This window comes from Arvicanthis niloticus, chromosome 2 (genome assembly GCF_011762505.2).
Source record: "Arvicanthis niloticus isolate mArvNil1 chromosome 2, mArvNil1.pat.X, whole genome shotgun sequence".
In the NCBI taxonomy this organism is placed as follows: domain Eukaryota; kingdom Metazoa; phylum Chordata; class Mammalia; order Rodentia; family Muridae; genus Arvicanthis; species Arvicanthis niloticus.
In genome coordinates, this window is record NC_047659.1 from 129,566,980 (window position 1) to 129,594,209 (window position 27,230).

General features: G+C 43.1%; 1 long non-coding RNA gene across 1 annotated transcript; it reads right to left on the minus strand.

The window, feature by feature from the left end:
• Positions 1 to 8,336: 8,336 nt before the first annotated feature.
• On the minus strand, positions 8,337 to 24,904 carry LOC143441212 (uncharacterized). The gene is made up of 4 exons (XR_013108442.1): positions 24,405 to 24,904; positions 23,685 to 23,810; positions 8,528 to 8,613; positions 8,337 to 8,446 (listed from the first exon to the last, which is right to left on the minus strand). It is a non-coding gene; the product is annotated as an uncharacterized LOC143441212 (long non-coding RNA).
• Between the last annotated feature and the right edge of the window lie 2,326 nt (positions 24,905 to 27,230).

The window sequence follows — 27,230 nt, forward strand, 5'->3', positions numbered from 1 at the left end:
TAAATCTCACTTGGAAGTGCCAAAGTATCTGGCATGTGAGATGCCTCTAACTTGAAAGATAGCACAGCCTTGGCTTCAGGAAGTGCTGGGATTCCCTGCTAGATAAGAAAAAAATCTCAGCACAGTCCCAGGTCATCAAAGAGATAGAAAGGAACATTGAGGCAGAAGCTTGGTCAGGGAAAGAAGCACACACATTGTGGGGAAAGGGTGCACGCAGACTGAAGCATAAACTATATGAACACTGCAGAGCACACATACCCCCAGGCACCCTATAAAGCCCCCTCCATCCAGGATGGAACTAAGGTTTCTGTACTTTTCGTCATGGATCAAAGATTGGTTAGAGATGGTTGGGAAGAAGTCTGGATAGCCTGGCTTGATTAGGGGCTGTCCCTATCCCGGCCAACCAGAATGCAGGAACTTTTGTCATGATGGAAAGTTTGCACAGGACTACTTCTAATTCTCTGCGTTTGATCCATAGGAGAGGTTTTCTTGGGCAATGTCCCTCCTCTGACTCTGCAATTCCAGAGCGTGAGCTCACACCCTGTAATCATGACTTTGGTCCTAAGACAATTATTTACCATGTTCTGCAGAAGATGGGTGGCCCATACTCACTGGGCGAGGAGCTCTACCCTAATCCCTGTCCTCACCTGTTTGTTCTTCCTGGCTGGCTGTCCTCCTGGTTTTGTCAAGGCCAACTACATCAGCCTAAGGGAGTGAGGCAGAGTGAAGGGTGGGGCCAAGGACTGTGTCTGGAAACTAAGTAGAAGAGAGGGGTTGGAGAGATGGCTCAGCCATAAGAACAAAAATGCTTGCTGTTCTTGGAGAGGACTCAAGTTGGTCTCCAGCACCCATGTGGTACCTCGAGCTTCAGAAGCTCTGACATCTTCTTCTGGTCTCTGTGACTCACATGCATATATCCATTCACAGACACATACACACAAACACATAATTTAAAAGTTAAAATAAATCTTTAAAAAAAAATAAAGAAGTAGAAGAAAGGCAGAGAGTGGTGGAATCCGAGGCAAACCCCAAGTCTAAGACCTGGGAGGCCTTTCTGAACAAATTACCATTCAAAGGAATCACAGGCAAAGTACTTGAGCCCAGAGATACAAGTCCTACTGGTAAGCTTTCTTAGTCCATTGAAGGAAATACTTATAAACCCATCACTTCAAGTGTCCCAAGCTAAGATATGCCCAGTGTTTGCCTCCAGGCAATAGATTCTATCTTGCCTCTGCTCAGACTCTGTTAGGTCCATGAAAAGCAATATCATGTCCTTCTCAATAGATCATTGGGAAATTAGCATCCAATGGCTGTGTCTTTCTTATTTCTTCTCAAGAATTGGGGAGGAAAGAAGAAACTAAAATCTATAGAGGGCGTGTTATGTGGATGAAGCGCTGGGACCAGCAGGTACCAGAGACGGATACTGAGCAGCTAATGTCAGAGAAGTGCTTTAGATGAGATGTTCCAGCAGCCAGAATGAGGATTGGCCTAGGCACAGAACAGGGTGAGGTGGAGAGGTAACGATGAAAGACATATGTTAGGATCTAAACTATGAATCAATCATTCTCCCTGTCCCTGTTCATCACTTTGTTAGCAGTATTTTGAAATATGGGCAACGCACGGCAGACTGAGCTCCAGTCTCTGCTATAGAGGTCAAAGTTCAAATGGTCCCCAGGCCCCCTCACCAATATGTTGTGTTCACATTTTCAAACTCAGATAGACCAGCTGGGAAGGGTCTAATGTGAAAAACTAGCTCTTGTATCTCACTTGGTGTTGATGGGTAGGTAACTACCAAGGCCTCCAGCTACAAGAGAGCATGGCTCCTGAATCTAGTTGCCAACCCTGAGCTGCCCTGGTGGAACAGGTCTCAGTGAAGCTTTGCAACAGAGCTGGTTTCTGGCATCAATATTCAGGGTCAGCTTCACCAAGAAATCAGAACCACAGGTGGTTCAGGATGTTCTTAGAAGCTTGGCCACAGGCCAGTTTCTCCATCTCATCTATTAATTCTGGGGCATATGTAATATATTTTGCTAAGTGTCTTTTTTTCTGTCATTTGCAACTGAGAAACTGGGTAGTGCAATTCTTAGACATTTGGGGGTTGTGATGAAAAAAATTTAACTGCCTAGTGGTCTGAAAACTAATGCAATAACTGGCATGTAGCAGACACTCAGTAAATGCTGAAAATCCTTGAGAGGGAGGAAGGACAGACAGATAGAAGGAGGGAGGGATGGATGGATGGATGGATGGATGGATGGATGGATGGATGGACGGATGGATGGATGGACAGAAGGAGGGAGGAGGGAAGGAGGGCAGAAAGGAAGGCGGGAATGTAATATGGGAGGAAGAAGCATAGGATGATACACCTTGGTGGATGGTGATGCTCTGGCTGAGTCATGGAAGACAGAAAATGATGAGTCAGGGTGGAGAACATAGAGCTGGAGTTTCCTCTGGCACATCCAAAGACGAAGCCTCAGTAGTTAGATACTTAGATCCAAAGTTTAAGAGAAAAAGCAAGGTTACAGTCAATGCCCCAGCAGTGAGCTAGATGGAACAGTGCAAAAGCTTTGCAGTGAGCTGGACAAGGCTGACACCAGGGAATGTGCCAAACAGAATGGTGAGAAGCCCACAAGGCCTCGATGCTACACAAAGAACTGCAGACAACCAAAGCAAGCTGGGAATGAGAGAGGTGGCCTTCCCCAAGGGAGTGTGTGCACACCAACAAGTGCCAGACAATCAGCCATAAAAACACACATCCAGGAAGCATTATACAGAATGACCAGGTTATATTTAGGAATAGATATGCACTGTGTGTGTGTGTGTGTGTGTGTGTGTGTGTGTGTGTGTGTGTGTGTGCAAAAAAATAAATTAAAAAGGAGGAGAGTGGGAAGGGAATGTTGGATGGAAAAAGGAGAAATGTTGTAATTAAATTATAATCTCAAGATTTTTAAAAAAGAGAAAAAATACTTTGCAAACAGAAGATACTCTTTTGGTAAAATAATAGATGTCAAAGACTGGAATGTTGGAAACTGACAGCCTTTAAAAGAAAGACTAAGGGTGGGAGGAAATACTCAGTGTGTAAAGGTGCCTCCAAGCCTGATGATCTGAGTTCTGTCCCACAATCTATATGGCAGGAAAGAACCAAATACCATGTTTTCATATGACCTTCATTCACACACCACAGCATACAAGTGCCACAATACACATACACACCAAAAGATAGACGATAGATAGATGATAGATATATAGATAGATAGATAATAGATACATAGATAATATTAAAAATATATAATAATAAGATGACTTGAGGAAGCCAGGCCTGGTAGCACACATTTAAAATTTCCTCACTCTATAGATAGAAACAAAAGAACCCAGAGTTGAAGGCCAACTTCAGCTGTACAGAAAAATTCTATTCAAAAATTAAGGATCGATGTATGAATTGACTTGATGAATAATGGCTAATTTAAAAAAAAAAAAAAAAAGACAGAGGGTAAAACCTAGAAGTTCAAAGAAAGCAAAGACCTACTCTGAAGGGCCGAGTTTTGTGGCCCAAAACACAAGAGGATCAAAAGTTCTTGTTACTTCACAGTGTTTGACCCAGAGCTCTCTTCTTTCAGCCCCTCACTCTGCATATCCCAGAATTCTGAGCTTGACCAGCTGTGGTACTGTGGACATGGCACCAAGCATGGCAATCTTCTTTTTTTTTTTTTTACCTTAATTGCACCAAAGCTAAACTCTTACAACTGCTCAGTTCATTTGACGAAGACACCAAGGCTCACTTGTCTATGTCCCACAGCGGAGGCAGCCATGACAGTTGTTCAACACAAGTTTGGGAAGTTTTTTGGAGACTTTGAAGCTGAAGGGAGGAGACCTCAAAAAGAGTAACCAGTGATGGGCAGAACAGGAAACTGAGGCATAGACATGTTACTTGCCTGATGTAACATAGCTAGTGACTAGTTCTAATCCCAGCCTGCCTTGGGGAGCCAATAATGATGATAATGATGATGACAATGACAGTAATAACAATGACAATAATTACTGCTATATTTATGGGGCACCAATCAGGAGCTAAAATGGGGATGTTTCATGCATTCTCTCACTTAATCTATCGAATGACACAATGAGGTGGGGTTATGAGAAATCTCTCTCTGGCCAGGCATGTAAAAGGGACTTGCCACTGGGGCTTGAATCTGGAGTAGGAGGGGTAGAACATGAGGTGGACTTGGGGGAACAAGATATTCAACCTGGCAAATCCTAGGTCCTCGGGTTCAGAGGCGGTCCCAGAGAACAGACAGCCCAACCCAGGCAGGGAGATGTTCAGCCAGATAAACCACAGAAGCGTCTGGGGTGCTACTGTCTCCTGTCTTCGGTGAGCTTGTAGCAGCTTGTGCTGTTCTCTGGGATGAGAGGATCAAGGACTAGCCTTTTTTGTCCCTGGTGCTGGAAGGACGCCCTACAATGTGCCAAGAGGCCTGGCCTGCCCAGACACTCGTGGAAGAAAGTGAGCTGGGCACAGACAAATGGCTTAGAGTGGTGGAGTAGAAAGTATCACGAAAGAGCAGAGTTGGAGGACACTACAGAGCCAGGACAGCCTCTGTCCTGGGCTTAGTGGGTCTTCCAGAACCTGATCGGATTATTGCCTTTCCTCTTAAATCACATTTGAAGCAACTTCTCTGCAACCTCCCAACTGAAGTAATCACAAGTCCTTCCAGCAATACTAAGGCATTCCTTAGAAAAAGAACAAGGCATATTAAGCACCTACTATGTGGCAACAATGTACATGAAGCCTTAATTCTTTAGCTCATTTAATGCTCACTACAAACCTATGAAGTAAGGCTCTATTTTCTCCATGGAACAGATGAGGAGACTGGGGACCAAGAAAAGGAAGTGGCCACTCCACATCACCTAATGAAAATGTGGCAGGAATAGGTTTTAACTGGCATCTCCGATCATAATGAAATTGGAATCTCACCGTGGCACTTATTTACACTAATTAATAAAGTGTGTGTGTGCATGTGTGTGTGTGGTATGTGTTCATGTACTTGTATGTGTGTGTGCATGTGTGTGTGGTGTGTGTTCATGTATTTGTACATGTGTGCGCATGTGTGTATGGTATGTGTTCCTGTATATGTACGTGTGTGTGCATGTGTGTGCATGTGCATGCATAGAAAGACAGCCTAATTTGGTGGAGATATGTCAATCTTGAGGCTTAAGTTTGCCACATGAAAGCTGTGCGGCTTTGAGGAGGGACTTTTATATCTCTGAGCCTCTGTTTCTTGGATATTTTTTTCTAACTACTCAATAACAGAAAGGAACATACAAATATGGGCACAGCACCAATAGCAATGTTAAATAAGAGTATGTCTCTGTGAGTATACATGTGAGAACCCCAAGGCAGACTTGCACATGTGTGAGCATGCATTTGCAAAGGAACAGGTCTAGTAAAACTTGCGACTACTTTCTCCCTTGGGAGGCCCAGGTAAGCACTGTGGTCCCAGGTAAATCATTCAGAGCTCACCCATCATATACCTCACTACTATCCTACTGAGAAATCCTACTTTCTGCAAAGATGAGGCTACCTCTCGGCTGTAGATCCATCCATCATGGCATGCATGGAATCTCAGGGTTGTATCCAAGCCTGAGTCCTGCCCAGTGGCCTACTACAGGTCTGAAACTGCCCTGTCAGACACTCCTCTTAGAAATGTACATGTGTGGATGAGCCAGATGCAGCTCCCAAGAAAAGGAAAGCTCCAACCATGTGGGAAAGCTTAGTTTGGGGTCCCATTTGACGCCTCTCAATTCCGTAAGCAAATACGTTAGGTACAAAGGCAGGAGGTTGGCTTTCAACACAGAAGGAGAACTACAAAATTACATGTCAAAAACATAAACGGCCTTTGAAAGTCACTTTCATGGGCCCCACTTTATAGACTTAGGGAACTGCAGTTTAGAAAGGTTAAACATGCAAACTCACCCAGCACATGTGCAGTGAAGGTAAGTTACATGCTACAGGAAAGCCTTTTTATTTCATTGTGTCCAAGAAGGTAGCTGGCAAGGTCACAGGTAAGACCTGTGACCAAACCTGCTTTGCCCTGTCTTAGCCAGGGCACCTCTGCCCAAGGGCAGTGTACCAGCCTGAAACAGTGCCAAGGAGAATACTTCCTGGGAGACCAGCTTAGCCCAGCTCAAGGAGCCATGGCTGCCCCGTGTGTTCAGTTTCCTTCCATAGACGAGAAGAGACCAGAATCATGCCAAATATTGGATGGGAGATAAAGATCCACTGAACAGTGGCCAGTTCTGAAGACCTAGTGAAGTTGTCTGTGTTAGTTTCTCAAACTACGGAAACTTACCAGAGACAAATTTCCACAGCCAGCTTCACTAGGCCAGCAGCATGGTGTTAGCTAAGCCATACTCCTCCATGAGCCCTAGAAGAAGCCCCATTCTTTGCCTCCTTGAACTTGAGAGGGGGTGGTGCTATCCCCCTGCCCTGTTGTGTATCTCTAACCTTTGCCTGAATGTCACATGGCTTCTCCCTTTCTGCCTGCTTTCTCTGTGTGTTAGCATAACCCTCTGCAAAGACATGTGATAGTATTTAATGCTGACCCAGATAATCCAGAATAGTCTGCCATCTTAAAAAAATTTTTTTTTGGTTTTTCGAGACAGTGTTTCTCTGTGTAGCCCTGACTGTCCTGGAACTCACTCTGTAGACCAGGCTGGCCTCGAACTCAGAAATCTGCCTGCCTCTGCCTCCCAAGTGCTGTGATTAAAGGCGTGTGCCACCACTACCCGGCCATCTTAAAATTCTTAACCACAACTACAAAGACTTTTTTTTCTGAAAGAGAAAACATTTACAGATCTGGGGGATTAGGAACAGAGAGCTCTGGAGTTTTATTTCAGCCAATCACAATATTTAAATGAACATATTTTTTACTCTAGAAACAATGGGAAGCTAGTGGAAGGTTCCAAGCAGCTGAGTACCATAGCAAGATTGATTTTCCTAAACAAATAGAGGCCATCTCTCCTGTCCTATGCTGAGCCTCCTCCTGGCTCCAGATGTCTAAAAGATTCAGAAAACATACAATCTGGGACCACTAGATCCCTGCTCATGACGCTCAGTGTTTCATTTATGTGTGATATCCTACCTGCCTAACTCACATATAGAATTACACCCTGCCTGGATCAGCAACCCACATACAAGAAAAACTGATCAGTGAATGTGGGTGATTGTTAATAACTGACAGTTTGCAAGGCCGGGGTGTGGGAGCTGTTGACGGCAAAGCAAAGAAAACAGTTTTAAACTATGCATTAAATGTGTTGTTTTAACCACTTCCTCTGGCCACCTTGACCAGCTTGTCATGTGTCAATGGCAGCCTTTCCTTATGCTTGACCCTCCCACTCCGCTCTCTGCTTCTTTCCCCTCCCTCCTCCACTTCCTTTGCTCTACTCCACCCCATCCCCACATTCTGTTATTTCTAAGGATGACCAGGCAAGATATGTGTTAGCTTTTCCAAATGAACTATTATTTTCTTAAGCATGGGTCACACCCTCCCCAAAGGAACCTTAAAACCAGTAGTTAAAAATAAGAATTGTTTCCTATCGTCGCGTTTGTTCATGGAGGCATGTCACAGTTAAATACATTTAAATGGACATCTTGTATGTAAATACACCCATGCCCCACGGGTCATAGCTCAGTTCTAACTTGAAAGGAGCATGTTCTAATGCCATCACCACCACTAACCAACCTGTCTTGTTAGAGCTGTGACTGGCAGCAAGGTAATTAGCCTTTGCCAGGACAGCCATGCCCAGTGCTCCACCATGGATCCCAATAGACTACACCACAGCGAGAAGCTCTGTTTTAGTGTAATTACCCAGCCTTGCACACCAGTTGCCCTGATGTGATGTCAGCCCCTCCACACTGTTTATTTTAATTAAAACAGAAATTGCAGGTCTTGGGTGCTTGTAATTACAGCCCATGAACTAAATTGACTGAGGCCCCTAATTAACCTGAAACACGTCTACCTGACTGGAGGTGTGAGTTTGGACTTGACTGATGTAAAGAACTGTGTGGGCACTGAAAAAGGGAACCAAGGAAGAGCAGTTAGAGACCAAGATGGAGATTCTTCATCGGAAAGAGCCACACCACAGCCACATGGTGAGTTCAAGTTTATCTCCAAATATATCTTAACACATACAGAATCATATTAATCACATCTGAATGTCAGTTAACGTAATAACCCATGGCCTAAAAACAAACATAATAGAATGAAAGACATACAGCCACAATGATCAACCCAGTAAATACAGAAAAAAAAAAAAAAAAGCATTTCACAGAATTCAACATACCTTCATGGGGAAAGCCAATGTCTGTTCCCTGAGATCTGGACCACAAGAATGCCTCCCCTCACCACTGCATCTCACTGCACTGGAGGTCCAAGGCAAGGAAGGTCTTCATCTTAGAAAGAAGCAGAACTATCTCTGTTGTTAGATCTTCAACACAGAAAATGCCCAAGAGTCTACTAAAAATAAAACATACCTTAAAACAAAGTAGTCACTTAACAAGGCAACAGGATACAAGGTCGATATATGAAAGTCCATTTCTATACACTTCTGTGGAAGAACCTAAAGCGTTAAGGTAGCTGTCAAATGTTTAGGAATAAGACAAACAGAAGTACAAAACTTAGACTCTGAAAAACTCTAAGATGTTAAAAGAAAAAGGGAAAAAAACAGAAGGTGAGGGAAATGGTGTTTGTGCGTGGGGAGACAACGCGGTTAAAGATGGCAGGACAATTTACAAATTCAACGGTATCTCTGTCAGAACCATTTTAAAAACTTACATGTAATCTCAATAGTCCAATAACCAACTCAGACCTTGGGAAAAGTACTTCTCAATGTCAATGGCAGCTACCAAATCATAGTAACCAGGACAGTGTGTGCTAGGAGAACCGACATTGAACCAACAGGATGAAGACGAAAGAATGAAACCCATGTACCTGTGGCCAACCAATGGGTGGCTCGATAGATTCAGAATCGTCTTTTGAACAAAGTGTTAGGATAACTGTGTAGGCACATGGGAAAGAATATAGGGAGATCCCTAATTTAAAATGTGTCTGATACTTAAATATAAGCATTAAAACTACAAAAATGAAAACCTATAGGTAAATAAATCTTCATTGCCTGATACCTGCTAATGGCATCTCAAAATTCACATTTTAAAACCCAATGAGGAAAGAAACGTAAAGATAAATCATCAAAATTGGAAACCTGCATTCTTAGAAAGATCCTATCAAGAAACTACAAAGACAATCAGAAAACAGGAGAAAGCATTGGCAGATGATGCATCTGAAAAGGAACTTACTTGTAATTGTGTCTTACCATCTGACAATAAACAGACTATAACACAATTAAAACTCAAGGAGGATCAGAATAAGCCTTTCTCCAAGGAAGATAGACAAGTGGCCAATAAACACATGAAGAGATCTGTAACAGTATTAGTCATCCAAGAAATGCAAATCAAAACCACAGGGAGCTCCCTCTTGACACCCCAAGGACAGGCTAGTTGTCAACAAACAGGAAGCAGTGAAAGGTCTGCGCTGAGCTTTAGGGAAGCTGGAACACTTGTACCACACAGGTGAAGATGTGAAGTGTGGGGCTACTGTAAGACCCAGCCAATCCTAGGAATATCAACAACAGAAATAAATACACTCATTCCACTGGAGTGTGTGTGTGTGTGTGTGAGAGAGAGAGAGAGACAGACAGACAGACAGACAGACAGACAGACAGACAGTCTGTTCCCTGAATATGGAAGCCAGAAGTCAGTATCAGGTGTCTTTCTCTATTGCTGAAATAAAAATCAAAACCAGCCTTTCTCCAAAAAAGTTACATCTTCTATTGCTTTCCAAATCTTGTGAGAGGGGTCTCTCACAGAACCTAGCTCTCACTCTTTCATCCACACTGGTTGGCCAGGGAGCCCCAGATCTGCCCATCTCCATCTCCTCAGCACAGGTATGTCAGGCATGCTCCAGCATATCTGGCTTTTACGTGGAGTTGGAGATTCAAACTCAGCTGCTTATTTTTTAAGCAACAAGATGCCAAGCCATCTCCCCAGTCCCAAAAAAACTCAAATTTAACAAAACCATCCCAGAAACGATTCGGTTGGTGATTTTTAATTTATTTATGTATGAGTGCACACCAGAAGAGGGCGTCAGATCCCATTACAGATGGTTGTGAGCCACCATGTGGTTGATGGGAATTGAAAACAGGACCTGTGAAAGAGCATCCAGTACTCCTGACCACTGAGCCATCTCTCCAGCTCCCTGGTTGGCACTTTTTAATCCTTGTAAACATAAAACAAAATTGTTCACAATTGATGTAAAGATTTCAATAATGAGATGTGACATTTATGAACTTACTGTCCTCACATTTCTTCTCCTTTAATGCCCCTAAGCCATTTTTCTTTGCTTTCTATTATTGTCTTAAAAGATCTGGTGTTTATTCAGGATAGTAAACCTTCTGTCATATTTATTATAATTTTACCAATTCTGACACTTCTATTTTACTGTTGCTGGTAACATTTTTGAAGACATAGAAATTCCCCCTTTTCAGTACCAGATATGTTATTCTTATCCTTTAGGGATTTTTTCCCAACTGTTCTTAGAGTGTCTCTCATCATCTAAAAATCAGTTAAATATTTATCATGCATTATTCTGAGCTTTTAATACAATCTTAACTTTTCACCATGCTGTGTTAAGTAAAATTTCGACATATCATAACTGCCTAAGGCAAGAAGTGCTTGTATGTTTAAAAATTAAGTATTTATTGTATTCATAATTTAATTTAAGAGATGTTGTGAGGTAGAGTTTTAATTTTATTTCATTCTAATATCCACTGAGAGGGGGAGAAACTTATTCCCTTCTAAATAGTTGAGGTTTGTTTTATCTTCTTTTACTCTCATGGATGTTTTTCCATAAAATTCAAGAATCTCACATGCCATAGCACAATGTATTAATCATTGTATAATGTCATCTTGTCTTAACTATTACACATGTAAAATACATTGTAACAATATTCTTCAGTTTGGAGGAGTGACAATGCTTGTTCTGACTAATAAAACTCAGAATCACTTTGAAAAAGATAAATTCCACACTGTTGAATATGTAGCTTAATAGATTAATGTGTTTTCAAAATCTCTTGATATAGCTGTTTGATTATATAATCAGAATTGATTTTACTCTCTAACATTTTACAATAAAAAGTGCCAGGTCTCTAAAATTGTTGAGAGGCTTTCAGAATGAATACTTCACAGATTATACCACTAGCACTGGCTTTACAGTATGCCAGTCTGTCTGTCCATCTTGAGGTTTTGTTGTCGTTTTTTCCTGATGACACCATGGAAATGGCCAGCACATAGTAATCATTCAACTTGTTTTTTTTTTTTTTTTTTTTTTCATTGCTGAAGCAAAATCTCACAAAGGTGACTTAAGGAAAGAAGGGTTACGGTGGGCCCATGGTTTGGGAGGATACAATGTGTCATGGCAGGGGATGTGGAAGGAGGGGTCTGAGGCAGCTGCTCATACTATGTCCCCACTCAGGAAGCAGTCAGAGGCCAATGCTGGTACATCTGACTGGCTCCATTCTCATTTTGCTGTTATTCAGTCTGTGAATCTCCAGCCCACGGGATGGTGGCATCTGCTTCCTGGCTGGGCCATCCCTCCTCAGTTAAACCTCTGTGGAAAACACCCTCATAGGAAAGTCTAGGGGTGTCTCACCTGGATGATTCTAAATCCACTCAACTGGAAATCATAACTAACAATCACAAGCATATTGACAGGGGTCCACTTTTCCTTTCTTGCCACAGATATCCTTCCTCAATGATTCCCTAAGTAGACTTCTCTGGGCCAGTTATTCTTTTCTTATTGATGTTTTAAATTTGTGTACAGAACAGTGGGCTTTTATCCTGGCATTTTCTGTATTGTCACACCCTGTCCTTGCTCACTCCTTTTCCAATTGCCCTTTGCCAGGCTCCCCCTCAGCGGGTTCTTCACCCTCATCTTAACAGACCTACTTTCTCCCTCTTTATAAAATAAATTCTATTTTCTTTATAAAATAGATTCACCTTTTCTTTCCCTCTTGCATTTAAGATTCACCCCTCCCCTCTCATGAGCTACACACACACACAAATGCAGACATATATAATTTTAAGAATCGTTTCTATATCTGAGAGGAAAGCATGCATTTTGTCTTTCTGCATCTGCCCGTTTCACTTCACGGTCGTTTTGAATTCCACCCACCATCATGTAAATGCTGTGTTTCCGTTTTACTCCCGACTATATACAATCCCATTATATATACATTATATATACACATCACATATTTGATATTCATTCATCTGTGGACATCAAGGATGGCTCTACATCTACTTGAGTGGTGCAGTAAGAACTAAGGACGAGCAAGCATCTCTGTATTGTTGACTTAAAGTCCTCTGGGTGCACAGCCAGGGGTGAAACAGCTGGGCCATAGTGGTTCCATTTGGGGTTTTGAAGAAGCTTCATACTAACTTTCATAGTGTCTGTACCAGTGACATTCTCATCATCTACACAAAAGTCCCTCTCCCCTCACATCCTTACTTGCATTGGTTGTCGTTAGTTTTCTTGAAGATTGCCATTGTGAAGTGTGATACTGAGTCGCAAAACAGCTTTGATTTGAATTTTTTGATGGCTAAAGATGTTGAGCATTTTTAAATACTTACTGATCATTCGGATTTCTTACTTTGAGAGCTATCTATTCAGTTCACTAGCCCACTTACTGATTGGATCACCTTACGTTTTTGGTGTTTAATTTCTGAAGTTCTAATTCTAGTTATTAACTCCTTAATAATGTATAGTTGGTAAATATATTCTTCCCATTCCAGAAACTATCTCTTCACTCTGTGATTGTTTCAGAAATAAATGGTCAATGTGTCTCCAATACAAAGTCTATCCAGAAATGAAGGATTCTGTTCACTGGTGAAGAATACTCAGCAGTAGTGGTGTCAGAGTCCCATCTTCCTTAAATCCTGCTTATCATATCTTTGCTATCACAAAGTCTAAGATCGAGAAAATATCCAGCCACCTGACTCTACTCATCCATTTCTCATCGATAGCCCTAACCAGCAACAAATTAAATGCTGATTATGGGATTATGAAAGATGGAAGCTTAAAAACCTTCACACCCTTAAAAGCTACAAATCATATGTGTGTATCTATGCACTTACTGATGAGACCATTTAAACAGGTGATGGCTTCTATTACTGTAACAAACACCATGACCAGAAGCAACCGGAGAGGAAAGGGTTTACTTGGCTTCTGTTTCCCGGGTCACAATCCATCATGAACGGAGATCAGAGAAAGAACTAAAGGCAGAAAGCTGGTATCTGAAACTGAAGTAGATAGGCCATGGTTCCACTGCTTAGTAGCTTGTTCTCCAGGCTCATGGTCAATCACATGTCTTAGACCTCCCAGAACCACCTCCCTCCCCAGCGGTGGCATTGCCCCCATTAGGCTAGGCCCTCCAACATCAATCATTAACTTAAAAATTACTCCCACTAAGTTGTCTATAAGCCAATCTGACAGAGCCATTTTCTCAATTAGGTTCTTCTTCCCACATGGCCCTAATTTGTGTCAAGTGGAAAAAGCTAACCAGCACTGGTACTCTGAGATCCAACTTTGATGAGTCCTGGCAGCTCACCATGCTTTGACAACCATATGTCATCAGTTGGTTCACTTGTTTATTTAGTAAATATCACACACACTGACAAAAACATAAGCTTTGCTATGTTTTCTAGATAACTGGGGACCCCAGTGCACAGAACAGAGCTTAGTGTCTTAAAGACACACAACAAGGGCCACCATGGTGGCTCAGCAGGTAAAGGTACTCGCTGCCAAGTCTGATGACCCAACTCTAATCCTCAGGACATACATGGTAGAAGAGAAGCAACTCTAGTGACAATCACACACATGTTATGGCATGTGCAAGCACAGTATCTATTTATGAAAGGGGATATAAAATTCATTGCTTTTCTAGTTCCAAATTGTCATGAATTTTTTTTTAACCTGGATGATGGGTAAGCGCATATATAAAATATCCTTGATACTGAAGGTAAAATTTAATATGAAACTTTAGAACTTCATTCCAAATGCACATTCTAACTATATAGAAGTTTACTGAGTAGTATAGACTTTTGTACTTCTGGTCTATGGTGGAATTTATTTATTTATTTATTTATTTATTTATTTATTTATTTGCAAGCTTTTTCATAATAAAGTTTATGCATTTTAAAGCTTGAATATTTAAATAAACATGGTTTTTAAAAATTAACTGTCTGGAGGGGTAGTTCTGTGGTAAAGAGCACATGCTCTTCTTACAGAAGATGTTTCAGGCCCCAGCACCCATGTGATGGTGCACAACCATCTGTAACTTCAGTTCCAGGAGATCTGACATGCTCATCTGGCCTTCATGGATACCAGGGACATGTGTGGTACATAGCCAGATATGTGAGCAAACACTAAGGCACATAAAATAAAACCAAATCTTTATAGCATTTTTGAGTGAGAATACCCAGTGAGAAGGGGTGGACTTATGGATAAGCAAATTGTCTGCTTGCACTGAACTCCCAAAATAGAGATGCATGTTTGCTCTGGTAATGCCAATATACTTACCAAAGAACAAATAATTTGTCTGGAAGATATACATTTGCAATCATAACTATCAAAAACTAGAGAGTCAGTAACTATTGGGATACACATTGTGTGCCACCAACAAATGGAAGCACCCACTTGGTTTAGTCTATTTTCAAGCCCAGAATAGTGACTGAATTGACTGGTCCCAAAAAGTAGATGGGGTTCAAGTACTGCTGACCCTCCCAACTGTCTTTTTGTGCCTTCTAGGGGAGAGCAATTGCCTGGCAGACACCAGCATTGGGGAATGGAATCAAAGTAAGCATAAGCAAAGGTCGATGAGAACCCATACATGTCTGTTCTCCAAAACCAAGAAAATGATTCTACCTTTTTCAAGTCTTTGTTATTTCCCTAAAATATTTTCTTGTAGAACTGAGGCTTAGTGGGGCTCTAAGAACATTTCATTTTTCTCTTAAAAAAATCACACCAAAAGGAAAAAAAAATAACACAAGGTCCACAGAAGCAACTTTACTACAGTAATTCTGGTTCAGTCAAAAGTAGATGCCAGCTGATTGCACCGATGGATGAAAGCATCTCAGAGGTAAGCAGTGCCCAAGATTCATGTTTGATGGCTAACTGAATAATGAAAAACTTGAAACACTTTTTACAAGGTCTTAGTTCTTAAACTCTGGATCACATTTCCCATGCTCCCTTTTGTTTTTCTCTGGTGTACAGCCTGGACCATTTCTTCATTTGCCAACTTTATTGGCCTATCTGATATTGGCTTATCAAACACAAAGTAGTCCTTCCCAACCACTAAGCTGAGTTCATCTCATTCTCCTACCTCACTGTGTCTTCCAAATAAATGCAGCATATTAAAAGAAAATCACCCTATACATGCACACCCCTTTTATTTATCTCTTCTAAAAAGGTTTGCTTCCCATGCCTGAAACTGATTCTAGTATTTTCTCTCTACTGACATATAATAAAGTCTTTTCCTTATTAGTATCATTTGTTATATGACATGATACAAGGAAGAGCCTTGTCCTTAGGTCTATAACCACTTGTTGACAATGGCTAACACCACTCACTTCCTGGCAGCCCAAATCCCAAGGGTCAGACATAATTTTACTATATGACTATCTATTCAGTCTCAGCTCTCTGGATCAGAAGTCAACTCCTACCTCAAACCAGGCCAATCACATCTCTTTCAGGAAAGGGGAATATTCCTGTTCCCTTTCATGTGGCCATTAGAAAGGCAACAAGCTTGAGAAACACAGAAGGACCCTACATTGGCCAGAGGAGCACAGGATGATGAAGAAGAGGGATAAAGGTGCATACATTGAAGCAGAAATAGAGGCGAGAAAACAGAAAGTGCTCCCAAGGCCCCAGAATTCTCACACTACGTTCCAGCCCCTGGTCCTGCTGTAGCCTGTGAAACAGCCCTGTGAAACAGCCCTGAGCACTTGCAATTCGTCTTCCAGACGTGACAGCTTAAGCTCGTACAAGCAGGTTTCTGTCATTTACAACTTAAGAACTTAAACAGCGATGGAACAGTCTCTTGGGATCTGGCCTGGACTGGCATGCTTGATTCATTTCCCGTCATTGGCTGGGAACTCTGTGTGCCAGGCAGGATGCTAATCACTGCGCGGTATAGAAGCATCATGGAGCTGTGAACTAAATCAGGACTCCACTGTAAAATCTGACTAAGTGACATTGCTGCTGTCAGAGCCACAGATGAAGCTCAGGGGTGAGGGCAGCCTCCACAATGATACAACCAGCACCTGGTGACTCGGGAGTAAAACCAAGCCCGTTTGATCTGCAAGAGCCTCTTCCAGCTGCCGAGCCCCAGCGCATGTATGGTATCATCCTAGGAAGGTTCTGGAACAGTTTTGCTTGTGGATAACTTCTTGGTAGTATCTGCTTTTTCCAGGTGCTGAACGCCCTCTTGAAGGTGAGGGCTCTTGCTCCCAGAACAATGGCAAGGTTCAGCAAGTCAGGACTAGAAACCCATGGGGGTGGGTATCAGGAAACAGCCACTGCCCAGGGTAGCACTGCAGAGCCACAGGAGCCCACCTCGCCATTTTCCAGGAATAATCACTGGGAAAGGACTGGGGTGACCAGCTTAGCCCTTTGCAATCGATACATTTGGTAGTGACAGTCTCCCAAGAGACATCAGACACAAGCTTTTGTTAAGGCTGAGCAAATAGAGGCGTGTAGCTTCATGTCTTTGCCTCTGGACTTGCAAGCGAGTGAGTTAAGAGGTGTGTGGCCAAGCTGAGGAGGAGCAGAAGGCTCTCCCAGCAGGCATGGGAATATTCCGAATCCAGTGCTCACAGGTTCAGAGTAAAGACAGAGAGCCAAATGAAAGACCTAAATGTTCAAGTCATTTAATTCCCTCTCTCAGCCCGAAGTTTCGTTGCTTTAATGCAGGGATCATTCAGTCTTTCCACAAATTCCTTGAGTCCCTCTGAGGTGAGGAAGATGGAGCTGGGCATGTGAATTCAACAAGGAGCCTGAATGCAGCCTGAGCGCCAGGAAGTTAACACAAAAGTTGCAACGTGATAGGAAAAGTCTATGGGCTGCAGGGTTGGCGTGAAGGATCAGAACCCAGGAAGGTGTGGGCACCCTGCAAGCTATTCAGCTAGCAGGCTGAACCTGCTACTTATAATGTATGCTATATAGAACTAATATTGCCTTTTGAGAACTTTATACATGCGTACAATATTTTGATCCTATTCACCGCCCATCCTTCCACATAACTCCCCCCAGACCCACCCCTCACCTTCTAGCATTCTCAACTTTGGGTCTTCTTTTTAGTTTTTTTATAGTCCATGGATTCCAACTTGTGCTGCCCATGTACTCACAGCTCTAAGGCTGTCCCCTGGAGCATGGTCCATCCACCTACCAGCGGCCATGCCCTTAAAGAAAATTGACCTCCACATATGCACATAGCAGTTATCCCAGCATGATATCCCAGTTATCCCAGTTATCCAGTTATTGACCCCAACAACAGTTGTATCAGTGGCACTTTGGTTAGGAGTAGGGGCTTATGAGCCGCCCCACTTGCATGCTGGAATGTTGACTGACTTGATCTTGTACATGGCCTCAAGTGCTTGACCCTTCTGTATCAGCCTCCCAAATGCTGGAATAACAGCAGTGCTCCACCCACATCTGACTTCGTCTTTGCCTAGCAGATTGACAAAGAATAATGTCTAGCTGTTGGTAGGATGAAAAACAAATTTTAATTTTGATCACTCATGGCAGGCATCTCCAGCTCCTGAATTTAATTTGTATTATTTTTTTTTATTTTATTATACTCCTCTATTTTGTGTGTGTGCTTGTGTGTGTGTGTGCTTGTGTGTGTGTGTGTATGTGTGTGTGTGTGTGTGTGTGTGTTTCTGTGTGCCACATCATCTATGTGGCAGTCAGAGGACAACCTGTAGAGTCAGTTCTTTCTTTCCACCACATGAGTCCTGGGGACTGAGCTCAGGTCATAAGGCTTAGTTAGCAGTGAACACTTCTACCCACTGAGCCATCTCACCAGTCAGTCCCTAAATTTCACACCAAGAGTGCAAAGATCTTCAAAAAAGACTTATTTATCCTTCAAGCAATTAACTCCACATCTCATCATTTATCCTGAATATAAATATGTACACTGAGTTATTTGTTACAACATTGTCTATAGTAGTGAACATTCTAGAAACAACTCAGTGGACTCAAGAGTACATTGGTTAAGGACACATTGGTACAACCGATGGAAACAGGGAACTATATCCTTCAAGAGTACTGTACACCAAAATATGTCTAAACTTAGGGAAACGCTTTTGTTTAAATGTTAAGTAGAAATGAAACAGCCTAGGCAGCCATTCAGCACAACCTTGATGTACTTGCATACGTGTCCAGAGAAGAAAGACTAGCAGTGAAGTGCCATCAACACTTATTTCTGAATACTAAAATTTGTTCCTGCTTTGTGGGACACAAAGGGGCTACAGTTTATCATCCTTTGGACCAAGATACCTGCATTCTGGATTCAAAATTCAAGAGATGGGTGGGGGGCTTGTCTATGTCCATTTCAAACTCGTCTTTCCATCATCATTTGGGCACCACAAGGTGCATTCATGTTGTGACACAGCCTCTGGCCTGGAGCCTTTATGTCACAATGTTCCTTGTCACACGAGACAGTCGGCACAGTAGGTGCTACCAATGTTCCTGGAAGCAATTTCCACACAGAGATGACTAGCAATTACCAGACTACCCACAGAAGCGACAGCAAACCACATGACTATAATAAACCTACACTAGGTGTCTCCCGAGTTAAGTTAGTCCTCATCCCTATCTCCAAAGTCTCTGGAGCAGTTGAGGGTCTGGGTGGGCATAAGGAGGCAGGAAAGGATAAGGGGTTCAGTGCCGTGGAGCCTGCGATGACTCCGGCCTGACATATCAGATGCTACACGGTGAAGCTGTCTGGAGAAAGAGGTGCAAGGCATCCTCAAGAAAGTACTCAGGACCTTAGGATGGAGATCTAGCTTCATACTTCCGAAAAGGAGGGAGTTATGACAGACAGGCCTCTCTCTCACACATAGAGAGCAACCTGCTCTGTCCTGGGAGCATAATTCTTGCAGAAATGGCTTTGGGATTTTGTTTCAGTCTCTTCTGTTAACTCACAGGATTCCTCTCCTCATCAAAACAAAACATTTTTATTTTTAATGTCAGTCTCTTTAGGTTGAAGAAACCATATAAAGAATACAGAGGGTAACTTAATAACAGGACCAAAATCACATTTCACCAAGGAACTCTTCCACGTTAATTGAAGTCACTGATTGATTCAAGTCAGTCAACTGGTTCAGAACAGGGATGGCAAAGTAAAATTCTTAAGTCCATAAGCTGGTTTCATCAGTTTCCTAACTCTGTGACCCTAGGCAATTTATTTAAGCTGCATGACCTCAGTCTCCCCATCTGTAAAACGGGAGCCACAATAGAAGCTATTCGTAGAAAGGCTGTGAGAACTGGATGACCTCATGTGCTTCAAGCACACAGAATGGTTCCTGATACAAAGTTAGCTGTGGTTATTAGTGTTGCCCAGTCTCTTCCCCAAGCAGGTTTTATTGAATCCTCGCCTTAGCAGGGTCTCTTTCATGGTTCCTTATTACGTCAGTCATTAAAATACCCAGAGCCAAGCCACACATTCACTGTGAAGCAGCAGGCAGGACGCGTTGAAGAGGACTTGGACAGCCATGAGGTATTAGGGACAGAGAGAAAGGGAGAAGGGAAGCCAAGAGACAAAAGCCCAACTCAAAACATAGCTAACAACAAAGGGATGATACAGGCTTGTCCTCCCTGAAGGAAAAAGAGGAGGATACCTCAGGCACAGCCGAACTCAAGTGTGAAGTTCAAGTGATATTTTCAGGTGTCTCAACTTTTCTCTGAGCTTCGCCTGCCTCCGTGGGCCACGCCCCCTTCCTTAGCCATCACGATGCAGAGGGAGATGTGGAGGCTTCCCAAAACCACAGGCTTACTCGGTTCCTATTTGGCCAACCCCCCCCCCCAAAAAAATGGAGTTTTGTTCGTTTGTTCACACATGAAGCAAGGGCTCGAACTGGCTTCTGTCCCCTATCCATGTATGATAGGATTCTGTCTTTGGTGACCCTATTGTAACCCCAGACAGGTAAGAAAGAGGGATAACAGCCCCAAAAGAGAGGTTATAAGGATATTCACCAGACACGTGATAGATGGCCCTTCGTGAGATTGTTTGGGTTGAGGTTAGCCACTGAGTCGTCAATTGTGTTGGTCAACTTTCTGTCACTATAACGAAGTACCTAGCGTAATGAGTTTATAAATAGAAAAGGTTCACTTTGGTTTCTAGTGTAAGACATTCTGGTCCATGGTTGCTTGACTCTGTTTTAAGCCTGTGACAAGGCCATCTCCTAAAGGCTGTACCTCTTTCAACAATGCTACCCTAGGGATCAAGCCATTTAACACAGAGACTTTGAGAGAAAAACTTATCCAAGTCACAACACCAACCCTTTGCCCCATCACAATTCCAGTTCCAAGCTTCTTCGTATCTCTCTGTAAGATGAGGGCTTCTGGGAGGCTTGTGTCACAGGCCTGGGCTGCATGCACAGACGGAGGCAAACACTGGGCAGTCCTGTGCTGGCAGTCTGCTGAGTCAAAGAGCCCAGGCAGAGGCTCAGTTGTGCGCCCTGCTCCTCTCTGCTGGGCGGTATTGGACAATCTCCCAGCAGCTCGAGGCTGCTCGCATGTGCGGTAATTGGAGATGGTGATGGTGAAATGTTCAAGGGAAATTCAGGTGCCAAATGCCTCTCCTAGAGGTGCATTGAACGTGCCCCTAATTGAGCAACCCAGTAAGCAGGCGTCTCTGGGGAATTTCCCAGCAGAGGCCCCATCAGCTCCCGCCCCACATGGGAGGAAGAGTCCTCACACTCAGACAGACCTGGCTCTGCCTCCACCCCTTCCCAGCTGCAGACACCAAGCAGTTTGCTTTCTTGTCTCCGGTCCTCCGGTTCCTTATTCATAATTATAAATTTGATCTGAAATGGCAAGATAATGCTTATAAATCTGGGATTTTTTTTTCTCGAGTCAGTTTTGGTAAATTATGATCTTCATAAAAGCATACTTTTCGAAACAGTTCTAAGGAGGCCCGACTAAAACGATTTGGCTACCCTTCCGCTGCCCGTGGTGTCCACCCTCAGGACCTCCTCTGCTTTCCTCGCACTTTTGGACCCTGTGCTCTCCATTGGCTGATTGTCTTTAACACACTCACGATCGCTGCTACATTTCCTGGAGCTGGCAACTCCTTTTCTGAGCTACTAACCTTGATTGGTTTTCCTTGTCCATCATCTTGAGTTCACTGTGAACATTTAAGGCTATAAATACCACTTTAGGCACACTCTGAGAATCTTTATCAGAGTTTTCACTTCCAGGTCTTTCCTGTAGATGTGTAGATGTGTAGGGAGAAGGAAAGGAGACCGGCAGAGACAGAAACGAGAATGGCAAAGGGAAGGAGATCACCATCAAAAAATGAACAGGAGCGGGCTGGGGAGTTGGCTCAGCAGTTAAGAGAACTGGCTGTTCTTCCAGAGAACCTGGGTTCAATTCCCAGTACCTACATAGCAGCTCACAACTGCCTGTAACACCAGTTCTGGGGGATCTGATACTCTCAAACAGACATATGTGCAGGCAAAACACCAATGGACATTTTTAAAAACAACTGCATTCCTAACCATTGACACGCAACAGGATTACCATGAGTTTAAAGTCAGACTAGTCTATAGAGTGAGTTCTAATCCAGCATAGGCTGCCACTGTGTTCATGATTTTCTACTGCTGTGATAAAACATCATGGCCAAAGGCTCCTTATGGAAGTGTTTATTTTGGCCTATGGGTCCAGTGAGAGAGAGTCCATAATGGAAGAGGTGACAATGCTCCAACAATGCTGGATCAGGAAACTGTGAGGTCACATGTTCTACTACAAACACAAAGAAGAGCCAGAGAATAAATAAAGTTATGAAATCCCAAAGCCTCCTTCCAGGGGCTACTTCCTCCAGCAAGACTATACCTCCTGAAGCCCATATGCCCCGCAAACAGCACCACCACCTGAGAATGAAGCATTTAGATATGTGAGCTAGTGGGGCGTATTTCTCATTTTAACCCAAAGGAAGGGAGTGAGAAAGGAAGTGAGAGGGAGGGAAGAAGGGAGGGGGAAAAGGAGGAGAAAGGAGGGAGGGAGGGGTCAGAGGGATAGAGGGTGAGAGGGAGGGGAGGAAAGGAAGAAAAGAGAGGACAAGAGGAAGAGTAGTGTCAATCAATAAGATACACTAGAGGGGAGAACCCCCATGTCTCCTCCATCTTTCTGTCTCCTGTGACATCACTAGCAGTGATTCTATGTTTGGCATAGTCTCCTCCCACACTAGACAGAAATCATCATGGGTTAACTTTCTGGGAAGAGCCTGGACTCCTGGGATGGTAGGAAGTAGTGGATGAAAGATAGAAGCAGCTGCCTCCTCTTGCTAAGATCCAACTTACCTAATTCATTTTCTGTATTAAATTTCCACTCTTTAAAATTCCTAGAAAAAGATCTCTATTCCTTGGCTGGAAATTGACTAATATCAACCTTGTTGCTAAGTGGAACATGGACTGAGTTTGAAGCAGTTAAGGAAGAAGGCATGAAAGCACCAGCTCAGAGCATGCACAACACTTTCTAGCCACAGAATATTCTGAACCTCAGTTTCCCCGATGGCAACACAGACCCTAGCAACATTTATTTCAGAGAATGGCTATAAAGAGAAAATCATTCAATGTTTCAACTGCTCAGGATGCCTGCCTATGGTCGTACTTAATAGAAATGAGATCTAAGTGTTCAATTCAGTGCTCTCAATCACCTGTACTGGGAGATGTTAAATCAAATTGTTCTTGAATTAGTTTCCTAGGAAAGGGTTTCCTATCCCAGCACTGTGGACTTTCTTTGGGGAATCCCACCCAACTCAGAAACTATCTCTTCTCCTGCATGTCTCTCCCACAAAGACTAAAGTTCCCAAATTTCTATACTGGGTAAGTAACACTGGATCAAACAGGTTTTCCTTTCTCAGTTCCCATAAGGGACCAGATGTCGAGTATTGTTGTAGAATGCAACCCGGGCTTCCTGACTCTCAGCACTATGCAGGGTTGGCAGAGACCCCAACACATAGCCCAGGGCCCTCGTACCTAGCAGCTACCAGAGACAGTCCAAAAGTACAATTAAGTGGAATCTAAAGTCAGTCTTGACCATCTGAAGTTGTCTGCCCTCACCTCCAACCTGAAGGCACCATGTCTCCAGTACCCATGCTAGGACCAGTGCCTCTTGCTACCTGTGAGCATAAGACATGAGTCTTTGGATCTTACTTACTTCTGTCCCCTGAGGAAGAAACACTTTCTTGCCCATCAGTGCTGAAATCGTTGACCACCCAGTTTCAGAAATGAACCACTGGGATCCACCTGTCCTGGACCCACAATGGCAAGGTTGTACTGGTGTAACACATACCTACATCCAGGAGCATCTTGAAGTAGCATGGAGTGGCTGGACTCCCCGTGCATTGCAGGTTGGAACCTCCTGTATGATTTGTTCATCTGGCCTTGCCCGGGTCCCAAGAAGAAAACATCATTTCACCTGTAGATAGAAAAAAAGGGATGTTTCCCATCTCCTGTAAGGGAGAAACAAAGCAGGCTTCCAGCTGTCCCTTTAAGGATAGTGAAGTAGTTTTCATTGTTTCTTGAATTTTAAAATTACTCTTATCTTCTTAAGCCAAACAGGAAGACTGTTAGTAAGCTGTACTCCCTTAACTTCCAATGATACCTTTATTCCAGGTATGGCCTACCCTCTTTGCTCAGTTGAAATAGGATTCGAGGTTTGAAGAAATGTATTATTGATTTTGGGCTTGTTTTACCAACATGGGATGATGCTGTATAAATTATTTGACAAATTACCTTTCTCTGTTGATACTTGGATTCAATCCATTGCCATCTGATTCTTCTCAATTATTGTATCATACAGCATATTGTCATGTATTCAGCTATTCCCCCATTAATAAATGAGAATACTTTCAGAGACTTAGGCTGCTGACAGATGGGGGTTATCTGGTACCATATTGGTACTACCCTCATCCAGTGCTTTTTAGCATGGTGCACAGAGCAGCCACATCTGAAAATTTACAATACAAAAAAAAGTTACAAATACAAAATTTGGGGCTAATTCCAGACTTACCAAATCAGAAACTCTAGGAGTGGGTTGCAGGCGTCTGTGTTCTAACAAGCCTTACCAAAGATTTTAACACATGTTCAAGTTTGAGAACCACTGTCCTAACTCACACAGTCCATGAGCGCCATGGTTATTTGTCTCCCCACTGCAAACAATTACAGAAATCGAAGCAGGGTACAGCTCCTTTGCAGAAAATATCTCCTCCCTCTGGAAAGATCCAAGCTCGTTCTTGATGTACAACATCTTGCCGATGTGTTTCGGTAAGCTGAATGGCACTATTAGCTCAATCACTCGCTCTCTGTAGGATGTCTTAAATTCATAGACACAGACATAAATCAAACAGAAATCTATGCTTGGTATATTTAAGAAAATGACAAGCAAAAGTTCCCAGATGCCTGGTGTGATTCTATCACCGGGGTAATGAGGCTGAAGTTCAAAGTTCCGTCGACAGAAGACCAATCACCTGGAGACACAGGGTTGGAAGTGAGAAGAGTTCAAAGCTTCTCTGTAGCTGTCAAGAGAAAGAAAAAGTGGGAATAGAGTCAGTGAACCATCTCAAGCTGCCTTCAGGTCAAGATTTACATGAAAGATGGCTCAGCAGTTAAGAGCCAGCTGTTCTTCCACAGGACCCAGGTTCAATTCCCAGCACTCACAAACCATCTAGAACTCCAATCCCAGGGAATCTGATATCTGATGCCCTCTTCTGGCCTCTGTGGGTACTGAGAGTACAAGTGGCATGCAGATACGCATGCAAGTAAAACATTCATCCACACAAAATCAAATCAAATTAAAATTTTTTATGTATGTATTTATTTGTATATGGGTACTTTGTCTGCCTATATGTCTATGCAACATATGTGTGTGCTTGGTACCCAAAGGAAGCCAAAAGAGAGTATTGGATATCCTAGAATGGAGTAAAGACAGTTGTGAGCTGGCATCTGGGCACTGGGAATTGAACCCCAGTCCTCTTGAAGAGCAGCCAGTGTTTCTAAGCACTGAGCTATCTCTCTAAATTATTTTTTTAAATTAAAACAACACTAGAGTAGGTATTACTACTGTCTTCTCTGGAAGGTGCCTAGGAGGAAGAGGTGGTCTTGGGGGAGGGAAAGAAGCCAGATGAGAGGCTGGGAGGCTGAGTTCCACAGAGGAGCTATACATGAAGTGGTGAGTAGGTTGGGACAGAGATCTCTAACTTGAGTTAGAACTTGGGATCAGGCTTAGTCTGGGTTTTCAGATTGTCTTGTAGAGTGGTCCCTGAGAATCTGCACTTCTAATGACTTCCAAGGGGACACTGCTGATCTTGTTGCCAGGGCCATGATTTGAGTTCTGTTGGGCTGGGGTATTGCCAGACACTGTGATACACAACTCTAATGGCTTCTTACTGTGTGATTTTATTTCCTCTCAACAGACTGTCTAACCCAAGACTGTCTAACTGCTGGCTGGTGAGGGTGGAAGATTGCTGCACTTAACCCCTGGGCCCCAAGCCAATACAGCCCCCGGCATAGACAGCATGAGGCTCCAGGGTCGTACTGACTGTTAGCATCTCCTCAGAAGATGAGCAGGCAAGTCGGGAAGCTCTACTTCAGTGGTTCTCAACCCTCCTAATGCTGCGACCCTTTAATACAGTTTCTCGTGCCGTGACCCCCAACTGTAAAATTATTTCATTGCTACTGTAATTTTGCTACTGCTATGAATTATAATGTAAATATCTGATATGCAGGATATCTGATATGTGACACCCTCCACAAGGTTGCGACCCACAGGTTGAGAACCACTGCTCTATTTCCTACTTAAACTCCTTGACCAGGAAGTGATGAATCACATCCACTCGTGAACACCGCACACAGAAGGAAGCACAGTCCTTAAATGGGACGTTCCTACCCCACAGGAAGCTCTTCCTAGACACACAAAGGGAGCATAGATTTTTAATGTCAAGCCAACTGATACACAAGACAATTCTTCTCCCTGCTCCCCCCCCCCCGACCCCCGTTTCCATCCACAACCCAAGCTTGCCACTGGAACTGGGTTAGGCCAGCCACAGCCACAGTCATAGTCCTAGAGGTAAACATACTGTCTCCAGAGCATGCTGTAAATGGAACAAATAAAGGGGTGCAGAGTCTGGAGAGGACGCTTAAACCCAGCTCTATCTTACACTCTTTCTCATGAATAGATTTTTTTAAATCATCTATATCTGGGCTGGAGAGATGCCTCAATCAGTAAAGTACTTGCCTTGCAAACATGAGGCTCTGAATTCAGTCCCGGAACCAATACCAAAAAGCCAGGCACATGCTTATAATGCCAGCACTGGAAAGGAGTGAGATCAAGCATGCCCTTGGGACTTGTTAGCTAACCAGCCTAGCCTAGTGCTCCTGTCCCAAAAAACAAGATCAATGGCACATGAATAATGACACCCAAGACTGTCCCTTAGCCTCCACATGCATATATATATATATATATATATATATATATATATATATATATTATAGTACTTGGGCCAGATGGAGGAGCCATCCCTTATTAGACATATTACCTTGATCCTCTCCAGCCCTGGGATTTAAGTACCTATTTCATGCGAGCCCTGTGTAAACCCTGTTGTGTCTAGTCACTGTCAACATGGACAAGTGACTTCCATGCCCACTTGTGCATTTGAGTCACCTGAGGAGCTTAAAGGACACTGTGGAGTATTTAATATAACATTTAGCTTAAAGCTCTAACGCACATAAGAAAAGAAGCAGGCTAACTTCGGTCCAGAATTCACATTGGGCCGTTAAAAGGAGAAAAGTTAAAGAAAGCTCACCTATGGCTATAGTTAATAACAACATATTTCACTCT